Genomic DNA, 16,056 nt, shown 5'->3' on the forward strand with positions numbered 1-16,056 from the left:
CCCGCGCAGTCGTGCCCGTGGGGTCGTGCCCCCTCCTCTCCCGCGCGGGCACAGTTCTGCAGGCAGGTATTGCTGACGGCGATTTTTACGGAGGGAGGACGGAGGCACAGAGAGAAGTACGCCTACCCGGGGTCCCGGGGCAGGGGGGCACAAAGACCCGTCCCACCCCCACCCTCTACAGCACGCCTGCCAACTTTAGAAGCAGGCGCGGGACGGCGGGAGGGGAGTCGGAAGGGGAGGACGGTGACCTGTGGGCACGGGCCCCTTCCAGCTCCTTCTGGCTCATGAGGCCGGCGGGGAGCGTCTGTTTCCAGCTCCGGGTTGGGTGGCCTCACGTTGGCAGCATGAAATCGGCCAGAGTGGGAGCATTTACGCCCCGGGAACCGGCGCGTTCTACCCTTCAGGGCTGGGTCTGTCCCTGGAGAGGCACCTGTCCAACGCCAGCACGCTGCCCCGACCCGCTCGTCACTCTGCGGCGTGGCCGCGGGAGCTGCCCTGGGGCCGGTGGCGGGGCGCGGAGGCGATGCTGAACGCGACGCCCAGCCAAGCAAGAACGCACGCAGCCCGGGCAGCCCAGGAGGCATTTACAGAGCCCCCCGCCCCCGCCTGCATTTACAGTTGGGTCAGGTGCTGCCCGCGTCCCCCCGGCAGGAGCCAGCCCCTCTCCAAAGGCAGCGAGGGATGCGGGAAGATGGTAAGTTCCAGAAAGATCCATGTTCACGCGTCTGGCAAAGGGTCGCCGAGGAGGCAGGTGTCGCACGGGGCTGGGGCTCTCCGAGTGTCCTAGTGTTCACCTAGTGTCCGCCGTCCGTCCGGCCAGCCCAGCTCTCCCCTCGTCGGAGGGTGACTGGCGTGCACCGCACCCCTCGGCCTCTGGTGTCCAGAGAGCGGACAGTGGGTCTGGGGTATTTACTCCCTGGGAGGCTGTCTCAGGCTTCTCTGCCCTGGACCAGCGGGCACTGGGCCTCCTCTGCAGGGGGCCCGCTGCAGGACCCTGCCTGCTTCTCAGTCCCACTCGCTGCTTCTTCCTCACCCCTTATGAGGTGGTGGCAGCTCCGTCGCCACCAGCTCAGGGGTCCTGCCTGGTCCCCGGAAGGCCCCTCCACCCACCGTCCAGACACGGCTGAAAAGAGTCTCCCTGTAAGTAAAGTCGCCTGGAACCGTCCCAGGGAGCGAGGCAGCCACTGATCGCCTTTTGGATCCTGACGATGTGGAGGAACGGACCAGGCAGGCAGCTCTGCAAGGGGCGGGGGGCGCGGGGGCGGCCGGCCTCTCAGGGACGCCCACCCCCCCACCCCTGCCCTGGCCAACTACCTTGTCTTGGCCCCACACTCTGCAGCCCTGCCCTTGGTACCAGGACCCTCGACTTCTGAGTGGCGCTGGGCTCAGGCTTACCTCTTGGTCTGTGGAAGGGGGCAGTGACCTGTCTGCCCGAAGGAGAGCTGGGCGGGAGGACCCGTCATCTTCCTCTCTAAGATCTAGAGCTAAGAACCCCCCCAACAAATGTCTGCCCACACGCCAGCCGAAAGCGTGCCCTACCCCAGCCTGTTCCCAGGTCCCTCGGCCCGTGTGTTCCTGTCCTCCAGGGTGAGGGTCCCAGGGGGAGGTGCTGTGATGGGCTGGCGGAATGCCAGGCGAGCAGGGGTAGGGGAGGGGAGAGTGGCTGCCGACGGAGCCCACGTGGACTCCTCTGTCCACACAGTCCCTCTGGCTCCTCCTGATCACAGTCCCTCCAGGACAATCAGCCTAATTGGCTCTTGGACTCCTCACCCCCAGGAAGGAGGGCGCCACATGCCCGGGGCCCACGTGCCAGGCTGCTGTGGGAGGCCGGCGGCTGAGGCTGGGCAAGGAGCCATTCCTCCCGCTCTGGGCAAAGCCGGCTTCCAGACAGGGCGGAAGCAGGCGGGGCGGGGTGACCGGGCACAGACCACCAAACCCTGCGGGTGTGACCTGCCCGCCCCACTTCCTGCAAGGGCCCCTGCCTCGAGGCGCTGGACCCTCCCTGTCACACACTGATACGTCCCTGGCACCGGGACACTGAGGTGAACAGGCTGGGGTCGGCCCCACACTGGCAGCCAAGTGGGGCCTCTGCCCTAGGAGTCTGCAGACTCAGGGACTTCCTGGTGACCCAAGAGTTGGGGGTCACAAGCTGCATCCCACGGAGGGGACCCGGGCCACAGGCCACGTGGCGAGGGAGCAGGAGGTGTGAGGGACTTGCAGCATGAAGTCCACGGCTGTTATGTGGACGTGGCGGAGGGCAGTGGGGAGTGGGGCCCAGGGCTGGGTCCTGGAGATGCCACGGCTCATGCCCCCGGAAGCTGGAACCATGATGCGACGGACAGACACTGAGCGCCCAAACCCGGTCCACAGTGTCCACAGGCACGCAGCGTGTGACAATTCACAGGGCCACGAGGACAGGAGGGCTGGTTTCCAGGAGTCTGCAGTCCAGAAAGCCTCTGTGAGCATTCCAGAGCCGGCCGCCAGCGCTCCCAGGGTCTGTGCGGAATCAGTGTTGGGAGGGGAGGTGGGCTGAGCTGGGGCGGACCCCCGGCAGGCAGCAGGTTGTGGTTCAAGTCCCCGCAGCCTCCAATGACAGCTGAGCCGAGGGACTTCATGGCTCTGACCTCCCAGCCTGGAAGGAGGTTCCCCACCCCTGCCCCGGCCCGCCGTCCCAAGAACACACAAGCCAGTGGCTCACGTCTCTGCCTGTAGGCGACACCCGACCTGGCCTGCCAGGCAAACTGGGACTCTGCTCTCTCTGCCTCCCTGACAGGCGCCCCCACCGGATTCTGCTCACGACCAACACAAAGCCTCCCTCGGTCTTGGAACAGCTCTGCCAGAAAGCTCTTCCACGCACTGAACTGAAATCCGCCTTCTGGAAACTTCCGCCCAGCGCCCAGCTCAGCCTCGGGGCCTGCACCAACTGCCTTCCATGGACTCGCCCTCCCACGGCCGACCCTCCGAGGCACGGAGAACCGGCACGGCCGCACCCGTTCTTCCCCAGCGCGGGTCTGGGGATGCATTGTGGCGGCTCCCCTCTTACGGGTCAGGGGACGCAGGCAAACGGCTCTGTTTGGATCTGAGTCCAGGCCCGTGTTCCAAACTGTCGCCCTGGCTGCAGCGCCTCCCCTTTCTCAGGGGTCCGGGGGGCCTGGCAGACACCCGCCTGCTGAGAAGGAGGCCCTCACGGGCTGGGTCGGCCCAGCGAGGCTGGCTCGGGGGCCACGGGAGGGAGTCTCACGGAGCGAGGGGACCGCTGCAGAGAACGCAGGGACAGGGCCGTGGGAGCGCATCCGGTCGCTCAGGGTGACCAGGGGCAGGGGCAAGAGTGGGAGAGACCCGGAGAATTTTACCGGAGGGGACGGTCTTACTTTCTCTTTTTAATGTGCCAACGGCTAGAAAGTGAAGTTTTGGGGAGAAAGATGAAATTTCAGAGAGGCACAGAGATGAAGCCAGGCCCGCGATGGTGCCAAGGGAACCGGCCAGATGCCCGCCGACTCCCATCCCCGGCGAGCCCGCCCGCCCGCCCGCCAGAGCTCTGCTCCGCTCCTGCTACACGGCGCTCGGTTCCGGGGAGGACGTCCCGCCGTGATTCCAGACGCACCGGGCAGGAGTATCACAGGGTTTCTGGATGTCTCCCAGGACGGTGGAGACTGGCCCAGGACCTGTGACAAGCAGGATTCCAGAAAGGGACCCTGGGGGGGAAGTGCAGGCAGGGCTGGCCTTGCGTCTCCACCAGCGGGGACGGAGCAGCGGCGCGGTGAACTCGGTGACGGTCGGAGAGGCACAGAGGGCCCACTTGGAGCCAGGTGCTAGCTGCCTGGGGCACACCAGGAAGCGTGGAGACCGGCAGGAGCAGACGCCCCCACGGAGGCCCCCCCATATTAACTGCATAGGAAACGCATGGCGTGATTCACGGGGACAGCCAATGAGCCTCTCCGCGGCGTCTGGCTCACGTTCACGTTCGAATTTCCTGGGAGGCCACCTGAGAGCAGGAGCTGGGCCCAGAGGCAGCTTAGCACGCACAGAGGGGCTCCCCACACGTGGGAGGGGGCACCGATACAGGGATAAACAGTCCCAGCAGTTTCCGAGAGGAAGAGAGGAAGAACAGGCGGCTCTGGGATTCAGCTGGGGTGACGGACGCGGGAGGCAGGGGGCGGACAGCCACAGCCCAGGGCCTGGTCCCTGACCCAGGTTCCTGCCTTCTGACTCAGTTGCTCCCTCAGCCCTAAAACAGGCCGTTGTCACAGCTCATGGGCTCCTGACCCCAAGTTTTGGGGCTCAGGCAGCAGCAGGAGAGCGTCCTTGCCAGCCAGGAACAGAAGTGCCCCCAACTAGCCCAGGCGCTCTGGGGGGAGGGCCAGGTCCTAGCAGTGGGAAAGGGAGCCTGGGAGCCCTGGGGGGCAGGGCCAGCGCCCGTCTCCATCGGACACCCCTTCCCAGCCCCCGTGCACCAGATGCAGGGACTGCGCTCCTGGGCACTCTCAAGCCTCCCTCCTGGAGTCCTTCAAGACGTTATCCCCGAGGTGTGATGGGCTGGTCCAGGCGGTGCGGGTACGGCTCAGGGCAGAGCTGGGCTGCTATCACATCGTGGGCAAATGGGAGGGAGGGTGATGCTTCAGCACCAGAGCCCAGCGGAATATTCCAGAACCTCAGAGGTGGGGATGTGTGTGGAGCTCCAGACCACGGGACCCCTGAGGGCAAGGGCTCTTCAGGACTCGGAGCCCCCGACACAGTTCAGGCAGACGGCAGGTGTTTGGGAAATGCTGAGTAACACCGATGATCTGGGGAGCGACAGCCGGCGGCGGAGGGTTTCAGGAGCCCGGCATTGTGCTAAGCAGTAAACACACGTCATCTCACGGGGCGGTCAAGCCATCTGTGAACGCGTGTCCTCCACCGAGGGAGGAGCTCAGTGGAGATTACTCGCCCCCCCCCCCCGTGCACACGGAGCCGGGATCGGAGCCCAGGCCCCGCGGACTCTGGAAGCACGGGACACTGCCCGCCCCGTAGGGACCGCCGTCCGAACGGGAGCAGACGGGAGTGCACCTGCCGCCCACAGCCTGGAAGGGGGTCCACGGCCCCTCGTGCTCACTCCCTGCCCCGGGACCCTGAAGCTCTGTCCCGCCGCGTCACAGAAATCAGCCCCACTGAGCCACCAGCCGGGGTGCCCCCAGCCTCCGAGCTGGCCGCTTCCGTCGGTGGCCCTCCCCTCCCCACCCTGCAGGGAGACAGCGGCGTGCGGGCAAGTGGCTAACAAGGGGCTGGGGGGGGGTGTGTGGGGATGCGGGAAGCCTGCCTGGAGGCGTCGGCAGTTCCCTCCGTGTGGAGCCGCCTGCGTGAAGCCTCCCTCGGTCTTGGAAAAGACTCCCTCCCTCAGTCTGGACAACTTGCAGGAAGGCCTCCGGAGACCCCGGGCAGGGCCAGGGCTCTGATTCACCTTCCTCGTCCACGCAAGAGGTCTGGGGAAGGCCAGAGGCGCGGCGCTAGGCGTGATGGGGGCTCTACCCAGGGCTGGGGCAGGGGCTGCAGCGGGGCAGGGTGGTGGGGAGGTCGGGTGGGAGGCTGCAAGGAAGAGGGAGCAGGGGGGCGCGGCTTGCTGCTGGGAGGGAGGGAGGCGCATTCCACCCGAGCGGCCGCCCCCCCTCCACTCCATTCTGTCCCCCCGCAGCCACGTCAACACCCGCTACTAATTAGGCCTGTCCGGCAGCGCGTCACACTCCGTGTTCCTGCACCCAGGGGCCGCCTGGCAGAGGGCTCTGCGGGGGTCTAGCGCCAAGGCGGCCCTGACACCCGTGTCTACTCCCCGCAGGCCCAGAGAGACGTTAGGAGACATGCAGGCAGAAGCCCCACCGAGGGGCAGCCCCCAAGTCCCTGAGTCCCTGGCAACTTTCGAATCCAAGTTCTGCCACTCCCCTGGGCCACGAGGAGCCGGCCCGCTGGGGCTCCTGCTGGCCCCGCCACCTGCCCTCTGCCCGCATCTTGGCCCCCCACACCCTGCTTTGTGTCTCCTACCGCTCCCAGCCACTCACTTCCCAGCAGTGTCTCAAGCCTCTTCCTCATCGGCGCTTTGGAGGCTCTGGGCAGGCCATGGTGGCAAGGACACTGGGGTCAGGTCACCACGGCGACCTGCAAGGTCTGAGCCTGGAGCCCTGCCCCACCCCCAGCGCCCCTCCCCAACCCCTGCAGAGAACACACGAGGCTTCTGTGGGGGCCCAGCCTGGGTTCTCAGCCAGCCCACAGCACGAGGGCCCATCCCCTGGGGACGTCCTGGGCACCCGGCCTCTCCACAGGGCACAGGGCTGGGGAGCCCGGAGGCACTTGTTCTGGTCTCCCTGCTGCGGTCAGACTTCTGCATCCACACTGTGAAGCTGGTGGTACCGGCCCAGAGCCACTGCGGGGCCCGCCTCGTGCCTGCAAAGCAGCGTGCGCCCGCTCCGTGCTCCCTACCCTGTGTGTGCTTGCCGTGTGCTCCGCACGCGCTCCCCATGCTCTGGGGGCGTGCTGTCTGGGGGTAAGAACTCTGGATGGAACAGCACCCTACCATCTTGCTATCTTGCAGCAGAGCGGGGGGCACTGCCCTGTCCATAAAGGCGGCTGCAAGCCCAGGGCCTGGGCATCCCCGAGAACTTGGCCGCCCACACTGGAACCCCAGGTCCTTCTGCGTGTGTGGCCAACAGGCTCACCTCAACTCCAAAACTAGGTAGCCTCGGGCCTGGTTATGTCGCGCAGTAGGAAAGAAGCCCTGGAGAAGATTTTACAGTTTTCTCCCTTTTGATGAGTGTATTCTCATAAAAATCGTTTCCTTATAAGGCGATGTATTGTAGGCATTTGAGACCGTTTTCTGAGAAGGGGTCCAGATGCTAAGGGGGTTCAGGAATAAGAACCAGGAAGAACCACTGGCCACGATGGGCCCCAGGGGCCAAGAGATGCCGCACACCCACCCCCTAAAACAGAGCCGGCCACACAGCCGGGGCCCACAGGCCCTTAGTCCAGACTCAGCCCCAACGCGCCCCACTGAAAAGCCCCAGGGGAAGGATGGATTTTCACACGATTAAGCCGTGATTCCCTCCAAACCCACTGCATACAAATCATAAATAATGTGGTGCCATAAATCGCCTTCTCCCATCAGCGGCACCTCCACCGGGCTCCCCCCCCTGCCTGGGGAATCAGCGAGGGGCCGTGTGGCTGATGGGGCTTGGGAAGCAGGGCCGCGCGGCAGTGGGGGGTGCGTGCTGGGAGGCGGGTTCACCCTGGGCTGTCTATCAAGCCAGAACAGAACACCACCAACCAGTCCCGGCTCCGGGGTCCACGGAGAGCTCCAGGCTGCTGGGCTGGCCGGGGACCCTCCCCCGCCCCTGCCGCCCTCTGTCACAGCTGGGGTCTACCTCAGGCACCAAGCCCAGGTGGGGTCTCTGCAGGAGGCCGGGCAGTGGGGCAACGAGCACGGCCCTGGGGGGTAGCGAGAGGGCAGAGAGACTGCGCCCAGTCAGCAGTGGTCCTCACCCTATTTACAAACGCCCTGGGCTCTCCCGTGCTCTGAACCCGCAGCTGCGGGTCCGTATGGGACCACGGTCGACAGGCTACAGCGCATGAAGTCAGAGTGCCAGCAGTGCCTGAGCATCTGGAGGCAGAACTGGGGGATGCCGTCGGTCAGCTGGGGGCCCCTCTGCAGAGCCCCCCTTCTGCCCCTGCAGGAGCACCTGGGGGAGCAGGTGTAGTCCAGCTTCCCCCACGCAGTGGGCAGGGCCCCTTTTGTGGCTCTCAACGGCTGCTCATGGGCCCCCTTCTGAGAGCAGGAGGAAGGGGTGCGGGAGATGAGCGACTCTGAGATTGGGGGAAGGGTCCCCCAGCTCTGACCGGCACTGGGAAAGCAAACCCTTCTGGGCACAGGGACCCTCTTCAGTTGCCGGGGGGCGGAGTGCAGGCCCCAAGGAAGTGCCATGTCCCGGGGATGACCCATTCACTGGCTTCTCCCCACTGCACAGGGGAGCCTAGTGGAGGAGCACCCTACCCTGTCCCGGAAGTGACCAAACACCTCCTCCAGGAAGCCTTCCAAGCTCAGCTCCTCCACCATCCTGCCCTGAGGCCCTCTGAGATGCTGCTGTGGTGGGTGCGTGTGGGCACGAGGTTCCCCTCAGTGGGGCGGAGAGAACACCGGGCAGTAGCTCCCTCCCAGGGCCTCGTGAGGACAGAGCGAGCTACCGGGCAGCTGTCAAGGTGACCCCCAGCAGGAGTACCACCGAGAGCCCACCCATGCTGACCCCAAGCGAGCAGCCCCCCCAGCCACTCCCCTCAGCGGTCTGGGGCAGCTGGCTCTGCGTCTCTAGGAAGAGCCCCCTGCGCCCACGGGTCTGGTTTCTGCATATTCATTAAGGAATATTAGCATTATTAATGGCCCGTGGTCCTCATGTAGCAAGTGGAACAGGATACTAAGCACAGCACCCCGGCCACGAGGTGGGCAGGCAGGGGTGCGATGGCGGTGGGGGGGTGGGCAGGAGCCAACCTTGGGTGTCGCCCAGAGTCTGTGCCCAGTGGCCTTGGGTCCTAGACACCGGCTCTCCCTCCCAGGTGTCCGCTCCTCGTTACCGAGAGCTCTGCGAAGCCACACTCAGATGAAAACTCACGAAATGTAATTAGGAAGGTAAATTTCCCGGCATCAGAAATTACATAACACGCCCCACAGCCAGACACCTGCGGGGATCTCGTTCGGGAACCGTGGGTTTATCCGTCAGCTGGGATAACTCCCCTGGTGGCCTTGCTTCCCTGGGGACATCTGGGAGCTGGGGGTCAGTGCAGTGTCCCTGGGAGGGGAGACTTGGTGTGGACAGAATGCAGGTTATGTGGCTGGACACGGTGAGGTTTTTGAGCGCCGGCCGGTAGGCCAGCAGCATCGCCTGGCCCGGGGGGCGGTTAGAAATGCAGATTCTTGGCCCTTCAGCTCTCCCGACTCAGAATCTGTGACTCAGGAGAATTGTTACTACAGATCACAAACCCCGGGTGTCCCATGGAAGGGACCTGCCGTCTCTGCTGGTGCTCTGACCGAGCCTGAGCCCAAACTCCTGTTCCGGGGACCCAGGCTGGGGTCTGCAGGCCTTGAGCTAATGCTTGCAGAGTGGGAAAGAGCTTCCATGCCAGGGTTGAGCAGCGACCTTGGACATGTTCCATGCTCTGCTGGAGGTACTGTTTTCTCTACAGACGGGAGGCCTGGCCCTGGTGACCGGGAGATGGGGAGGGGGTGCTCTCATCCCCTGGGTAGACACCTGCTTAGCAGCATCAGGGGACAGTGGCCGTGGGTAGGTCTTGGCCGTGGGTGGGCACCTGGGGTGCCAGAACAGAGTGAGTCTGGAATGGGTGCCACAGGGCGGGGGCTTGCTTCTGAGTCCCGGACAGCCCCCACCCTGACCCCCGGGGCCGAGGTTAGGATGGGGGGTATTCTGCTTGACTCAGGAGAGACTCTGAGGGTCCCAGTCTGAGAATTGGGTGGGTCCCCCCCAGGGGACAGCACCTCATTCCTTCACCTGTTTGCACCTCTGAGCACCTGCTCTGCCCATGGCCCCAGGACAGGCCTGCCCGGCACAGCTCGCCTGCCATCCGTCAACAGTGTGGGACCCACGAGGAAGGATAAGTGAGGGGCTGGGGCTCCCCGGGAGGCCAGCTGGGTGGTGGTGGCAGCCCTGGGAAGGAGGCAGGGGGGTGGTGACTGTTCACACCGGACAGTCCTTGCCCTAAGGCCCACAGTCCTGCCAAAGAAGCCCGCAGGCTTCCTGACTTCTCGGTGCGTGGTGGGGGGCAAACCTGCTCCGGGGACTGGGACTTTCCATGCTGGTGGCTACTGCCCGCATCAGGGGTCCGGCTCTGCCTCCCCTACTCAGGCTCTGTCCACCAGGGCCATCGGGCCTCACACTGCCCAGGCAGCGGGTCACGGGACCCATGCCGGGGAGCCCCTGGAAGGCGGCACCCGCAGCGCCACGCCCCGCGGATGGTGCCCGCAGCCAGGCCTCTGCACACGCAGTCAGGACTAAGGTACGGGGCGCAAGCGGGTGTGCGGACTGCCTGACAGCTGTGTCCTCACGCGGCTTGTTCCAGGGCCAGGGGCCAGGAAAGAATCCCTGGGAGCTGGGGTCTGAGCTGTGCCAGCTGTCACCGGGGCCTGCATGGGGGCCCAAGGCAGCCCATGTGCATCGGGTGCTTCCCAGGAGACAGCTGCCCCAGGTCAGGGGTCCTCATCCTCAGAGCCCTGGACCCCCAGCACATAAGTCTCTAAACGCACTTCAGAGTGGGGACTTTCCTGGGAGACCTGGACTGGCCTTGAGGGCCTGGGCCCCGCACACCCACCCATGGGCCTCTGAAGGTCCCCACTCCAGCCTTCTGGTCTAACAGGGACCTGCCTCCCCTGGTGTCCCCCGAGGTACACGCTCCCGCGTGCACAGACCACCCGTAGCCATGTGGATGCACACCTGCCTCCCTAGGTGCGTTTTCCAGCCGCCCAGGGAAGGGCTTCTCCACCTCATCCCCTGGGGCAGGCCGTCCTGTGCGCTGGAGGGCTCTCACAGTGTCCCTGCGCTCGGCCCACCAGCTGCCACTCGGTGAGACCCAAACGCGTCTCTTGATCCTGCTGCGGGGCGCGGGGGCGGGCAGACCCAGTCTCGGTCAAACATCTCTGACCCCAACGCCACCCCCCACCGCCCCCTCGCGGGAACATGCCTCCATGTACCTGTGAGCTCCCACCCACCCACCCACCCACACGCCTGTCCCCCGGTCCCCCTGCCCCGGCGCAGGCTATCCTAAGAGGCAGCCCCCGCCGGCCTGGGGCACCCCTGCTGCCCGCGCCGGCCTGGGGCACCCCCGCTGCCCACGCCTGGCCTGGGGTGCGTGAGGGAGGGCGCGGGCAGGCGGAGGGGGCCGGCGGGCTTCCTTCCCCGTTCGGCGCCTGGCTCATGGAAGAAGCAGGCACGGATCTAATCTGCAGCTGATTAAATGTCCCTCATTAACGAGTTTCTTTAATTAATGAAGTTTTTGGGTCTGCTCCACTTGCTTTATTCCAGCCACAGTCTGCCTCCTCAGCACAAAGCAGGGCCGTTTCCTCCCGGGTGATGGAGGCAGCCGGGCCGTTCCTGCCGACGCTGCACTTTGCTGATTGTGCCTGTCAACTCGGGGCTGACAACTCCATCTCTGAGCATTTCTTCCCCAGAAGCCGCGTGCACATGCGTGCTCGCACACACAGGCGCACGCACAGCCGGCACACTCACGCTCCTGCACACACGCAGGGCACGCTCGCAGGGACGCCCAGGGCACACCCCAAGGCGCGGCACACGCCTGTATGTGAGCATACGCGTGCACACACGACACACACTCGAGGGGCACGCACGCAGCACTGGCTCTCAGAGCGGGCACTCACTCCTGGCTCACGCACACCCACATACCACGTCGCACCGCGTCCAGGTTCCCTGTGCCCCTCATGCACACCCCACTGACACAAACACACACATTGTACAGCTCTCACTGAGGTCCTGCTCCGGGACGCGCTCACACCCACGCCGGCGCTCCTGTCTCCCACACGCAGCGCACACGCGCCCGAACCCAGTCCATAGGCAGCAGACGTCTGGCCGACATTTCCCGCCCTCCCCTGGAAGAAGAGCCGGCTGGGGGTGCCCGGCACCCTGGATGGCCAGGTCCCCAGTCCACCTGTGGTCCAAGTGACCCTGCTTGGCTGCCACTCGGCCCCAGTGGCTGCCTACCTCACTGCCACCAGGCACGAGCTCTGGGCTCCGGGGCCTAGGATGATTTACTCCCTTTCATTGGCTCATGAAAAGCTCCCTGAATTAAAAACATTTATCTTCTCCTGCTGACGAGGACGCTGGACTCCACACCCACAAGCTGGGCAGTCAGAGGCCATCGCTCCACAGCCGGGGAGGGGGACGAGCTGCCCTTCTGACTCCTCTATGGGTGGGATGGCACAGGATGACCCCTGAGGGCCAGGACTCGGACAGAAGCAGACCTTCCCACAGGCAGAAATGGCACCAGCCGGGACCAGGTGCCGCCCGGAGAGGCTGTGGCCAGGGCGGGCCAGGGCACTCGGCAGGACGACACAGAGGACGGATCCCACTGCCCGGGATCGGCGAGGATCTCACTGACTCGTCACCCCGGCTGGACAAGGTGGGGGTCACTAACCCCACGATCCAGATAAGGCAGGCGAGTAAGGGTCCTGTGGTCCCCCTGCTGGCAAGTGACAGGGCCAGCTCCGAGCACAGCCCTTCCGCAATCCCCAGCATGCGCGCCGAGTCCCCGTCCCGTGTCCCTGCCAGGCTTCTCCAGCGAGGGCCTCCCGGGAGGGTCCTGGCAGCCCCGAGGGTGGCTCTGCCCACCCTGCTCTGACGGCCACATGCAGCGTCCCTCTACCAGAACCTTCCTGCCTGTTGTCTCAGCAGGCTCCTCCCCACACCTGAGAGCCACGTCTCCAACTCCCAGACGAGGAGAGAGGCAGGGCTCAGGTCCCACAGCTCCCAGAGGCCCGGCGTCTCTCACCCACACTCCAGGCACTTTCTGTGGACCAGTACTGCCCAGGTCACGTGCTCCAGAACTCCGGGCTCCTGGGATGTTCTAGAGAAGGCCCCCAGACATTCTGTAGGAAACAGACGTGTTTAACTGTGTAGAGCCTGCCGTCTCCCACACTCCTCGGACCCAGAACTCTTTTCCTGCCCAAGGCCTACCAGAAGCAGTGTCTTCAGGAACCACAAACAGATACCATGGGGGGCGGCTTGTCCCCTCAAAGGAACTGTTGGCCGTGGCTGGCAATGGGTCCCCCTAGGCAATGCTGAGGGCCTCTTGCTGAGTGATGAAAGGACCCCAGGGTCCCCATAGGGGGGCTGGGGCTGTACCTTGCTGAGGGCCAGGAGGACAGAGGGAGAGACCAAGGCAGTGAAGGAAAGGCTTTGGAGGAGGTCGGGTCCTGGACAGTGTCTGGGATGCAGCTCTGTTCTCGGCTGTGGGGGACCCCAGGACTCAGCGTGGCTCAGATCAGCCGCGAATGCAGATGAAAACAAGAAAGAGGAGGTCATGCATCCCCAGAGCAGTGACCAGAGCAGGCTGGGGCGGGCTTGGAAGGAGAGAAAGACACTGTCCTTTACTAACGAGCAGGAACAATGGATGTATCTTCTCCTAGTATAGCTCGAATTAGGAAAAAAGAAACCCAAAACCAAAACCCAAAAAAACCTGAACAAACAGGAAGCTAGAGTTGGGGCCAATGGATGGTTGAGTGCGGAAGGCTGTGGCCAGCTGGGAGCTCTGTCTGCCGCCAGGAGTCATGGGGGGACCACAGCCGAGCAGGCCGCAGGCCGGGGCAGAAGGCAGAGGACCTGTCTGCAGGGGGGCGGTGGGGGGGGTGGAAGGGTGCCTCCTGGGCACCTGATTCTCAACTTGCAATTATATCACAGGTAGCCAGGCCTGGGTTTCTTTTCTTTCTTCTTCTTCTTCTTCTTCTTCTTCTTCTTCTTCTTCTTCTTCTTCTTCTTCTTTTTTTTAATAGAGACTCAAATGGGTGAACCTGGGGCCCGAGATCACACGGCAAATCAGCAGGTCAGGGTCAGGAGGGAAGTAGAGTGGGGCTGAGCATTCTGAATTCCAAATATAGCGGAACCACAGCCAGGCACCGCGGTCCAGCAGGCCTGAGCCCCGATCCTGAGTAGTGGGGGTCCCTTACCATTCCGGGCTTCTGCTTCCTTGTGGGAAGACAGGAATCGCAAGCGGGCCCGGCCGGGCTGGGGTCAGCGCAGGTGAGTGGGAAGCACGTGCTGTGTCCCCTCTGGGCCCCATCCCTCGAGCTGTGCCGCCGGAATCCCACTGCCCAGATGCCCAGGGGCTTTGGAGAACCAGCTCAGCCTCCCCTGCCTGACCTCAGAGGAAGCAGAGAACCGTGGGGAAAAGCCAGAAGAGAAGGAGCAGCCAAGAAATGGGGGCGCCTGGGAGCCGAGCGCGTGGGGCGCGGGCGCTTGCCGGGGCCTGAGTTTGTGGGAAGAGAGGGAGGCAAAGCGCTGGTGGTCTTTTCACGATACTGTCTGGCTTTTCAGATACTGTCTGGATTGAGGGAGATTAAATATTGCAGCTTTTAACCCGAGCCACACAGAAAACACAACCTCGCGGTAAATAAAGACAGATTTGCTGCTGTGACGCTTTCCCTGAACAAAACCCCCTGTGCACCTCATTTGCAACTATTCCCTGATTTGGTGACGCAGGCCCTGCAGCCCATATCATCGTCCCCACGAAGGCGCAGAGGCCAGGGGGCCGGCAGGGCGGGGCGGGTGAGAGCTGTGCTGTCTGGGACGGTGGGGAGGGGTCGGGATGGGGCTCATTATGACAGAGATTACACTGAGAAATCAATTTTTAATTGAATGTATTCTTTGAACAGGCCCTGTTGCCCATGGCTGAACACTAATGGAATTTCCACTCCGAGCTGCCCCTTCTCTGCGGATGCCCCCCACCCTGCTGACCGCAGCAGCACTGACCAGGTCGGGGGATCGCCCCCCACTGGGGCAGCGCCCTTAGTGCACTGGGCTTCTGAGGGCGACAGGGCCACGTGTGGGTGGGGCGGGGGGCTGGTGGAGAGGCTGCCCGCTCCGTGCAGACTGGCCCGTGGCAGGTGTGGGGGTGCCTGGGGCTCTAAGTGGGGGAGGGGCAGGGCTCCCCTGAGGCCCCCCAGAACCTTACCAAGGGGCCGGTCTGAGGATGGGGCACAAGAGTGCTGGCCCCTCCCCTGCACCCCTGCATCGGGCCTCTCCTGCCATGCCAAGGAGTACAGTCTGGGGGACAAGTGCATGAAGGAGACCAACCCTGGGCAGGACAGGGCAGTGAGGTACAAGCTGAGACGCGGAGCCAAGGGGTCTACGAACCCGTACTTCTGCCCACTCTTCTGCCAGGGCACCGCCGAGCACTGGCCAGCGGAGGAGGACGGGTACTTCCATCTTTCCCTTTCAGGGGCGCTGGCTGGGTCTGTGGGCGACTTGGGCCCCTGACGGGTCACGGCCTGCATTGTGGACAGACCCACCTCTGTGAGGAGGGACCTGCACTGGGCCTGCTCACCGGGAGCTCATCCCTTCTCTGTACCCCGGGCCTCCATCCCGCAGAGATGCCCAGGGGTCACCCCCGCCCGCGGGCACAGCCTCGGGGCCACCCAGGACTCTGGCCTTGAGCCGTGCTGTTCTGGGAGTTCCTACAAATCAGGGCTCCGCTGACTCTTTTCCTCCACTCCTGGGTGGTTCCCAGCCACAGCAGGGGCGGGGGGGGGGGTCTCCTCCCGGCACGTTACCTTCTGGACCTCACAGAGTGGCTCCCAGACAGACGGGGTCGGGGGGGGAGGGTCTCCGCTGCCAGAGCCAGGGTTCCCTGGCACCAGGGACACCTCCGTTCCAGCCCCCAGGGGACCCGCTCTGCCGACCAGCCGACTCAAAACTGACCCCGGGGCCCCCCAGGGAGGGCACTGTAGGCGGCCACCCTCTAGCCTGGAAGCCACAGGCAGCCCTGAAGGGCAGTGGCCCTCTGAGCCCCTCCAGCAGGAAGTGTGAAGCTGTGCGGACCCCTCCCCCCTTTCTTAGTCCACAAGGACCCTGACCCAGGGCTCCTGTGCCCAACCGAGGGGCAGACCAGCAAGGGGGTGCTCCTCAGGGCCTGCTCCTGCTCAACGGCCCCCCAGCCGGGACGGGTCCTGCGCGTGGGCCCCCTCGTTGCCCCTGCCCTCAAGGACGTCCACGAGGGGAGTCTGGAGCCCAAGCACCCCAAGATCAGAGGCCTGGCTGGCCCATGGCGGGGGAAGGACAGCAGGCTCCCTGCGGCTCCTTCTGCCACCACACCCCCTGCGGAGAAGGGGGACTGAGTGACCGGGCCTGGCATTGGCCGGGAGGGGCCGGGCCGGCTCCCTGCACAGGAACGGCCCCCTGGGGGAGGACGTGGGCTAAGCTCGCGCGGGGGGGGGGGGGGGGGAGGCAGCCCCGCCCTTCCTCAGTGTCTCCGCCAGGCCGGGCCCCGGGGCCGGGTCCATCAAATGGGCAGAGGCGCTGCTGTCCC

At 64.7% G+C, this 16,056-nt stretch overlaps 1 protein-coding gene across 10 annotated transcripts in view; it reads right to left on the reverse strand.

Moving 5' to 3' along the window:
* RBFOX3 (RNA binding fox-1 homolog 3) overlaps positions 1-16,056 on the reverse strand; it is a 389,725-nt gene that overhangs the window by 27,212 nt on the left and 346,457 nt on the right. Inside the window, exon 1 of one of the 10 annotated variants that reach the window (XM_082705490.1) lies at positions 12,526-12,606. The exons of the other annotated variants lie outside the window; for them this stretch is intronic. The gene's annotated coding sequence lies outside the window, so the exon portion shown is untranslated. Of the gene's footprint in view, positions 1-12,525; positions 12,607-16,056 lie in introns of those variants that run through there. 10 annotated transcript variants of the gene reach the window in all.

The sequence above is a fragment of the Mustela nivalis genome, assembly GCF_964662115.1.
Source record: "Mustela nivalis genome assembly, chromosome: 17".
Taxonomy (NCBI): domain Eukaryota; kingdom Metazoa; phylum Chordata; class Mammalia; order Carnivora; family Mustelidae; genus Mustela; species Mustela nivalis.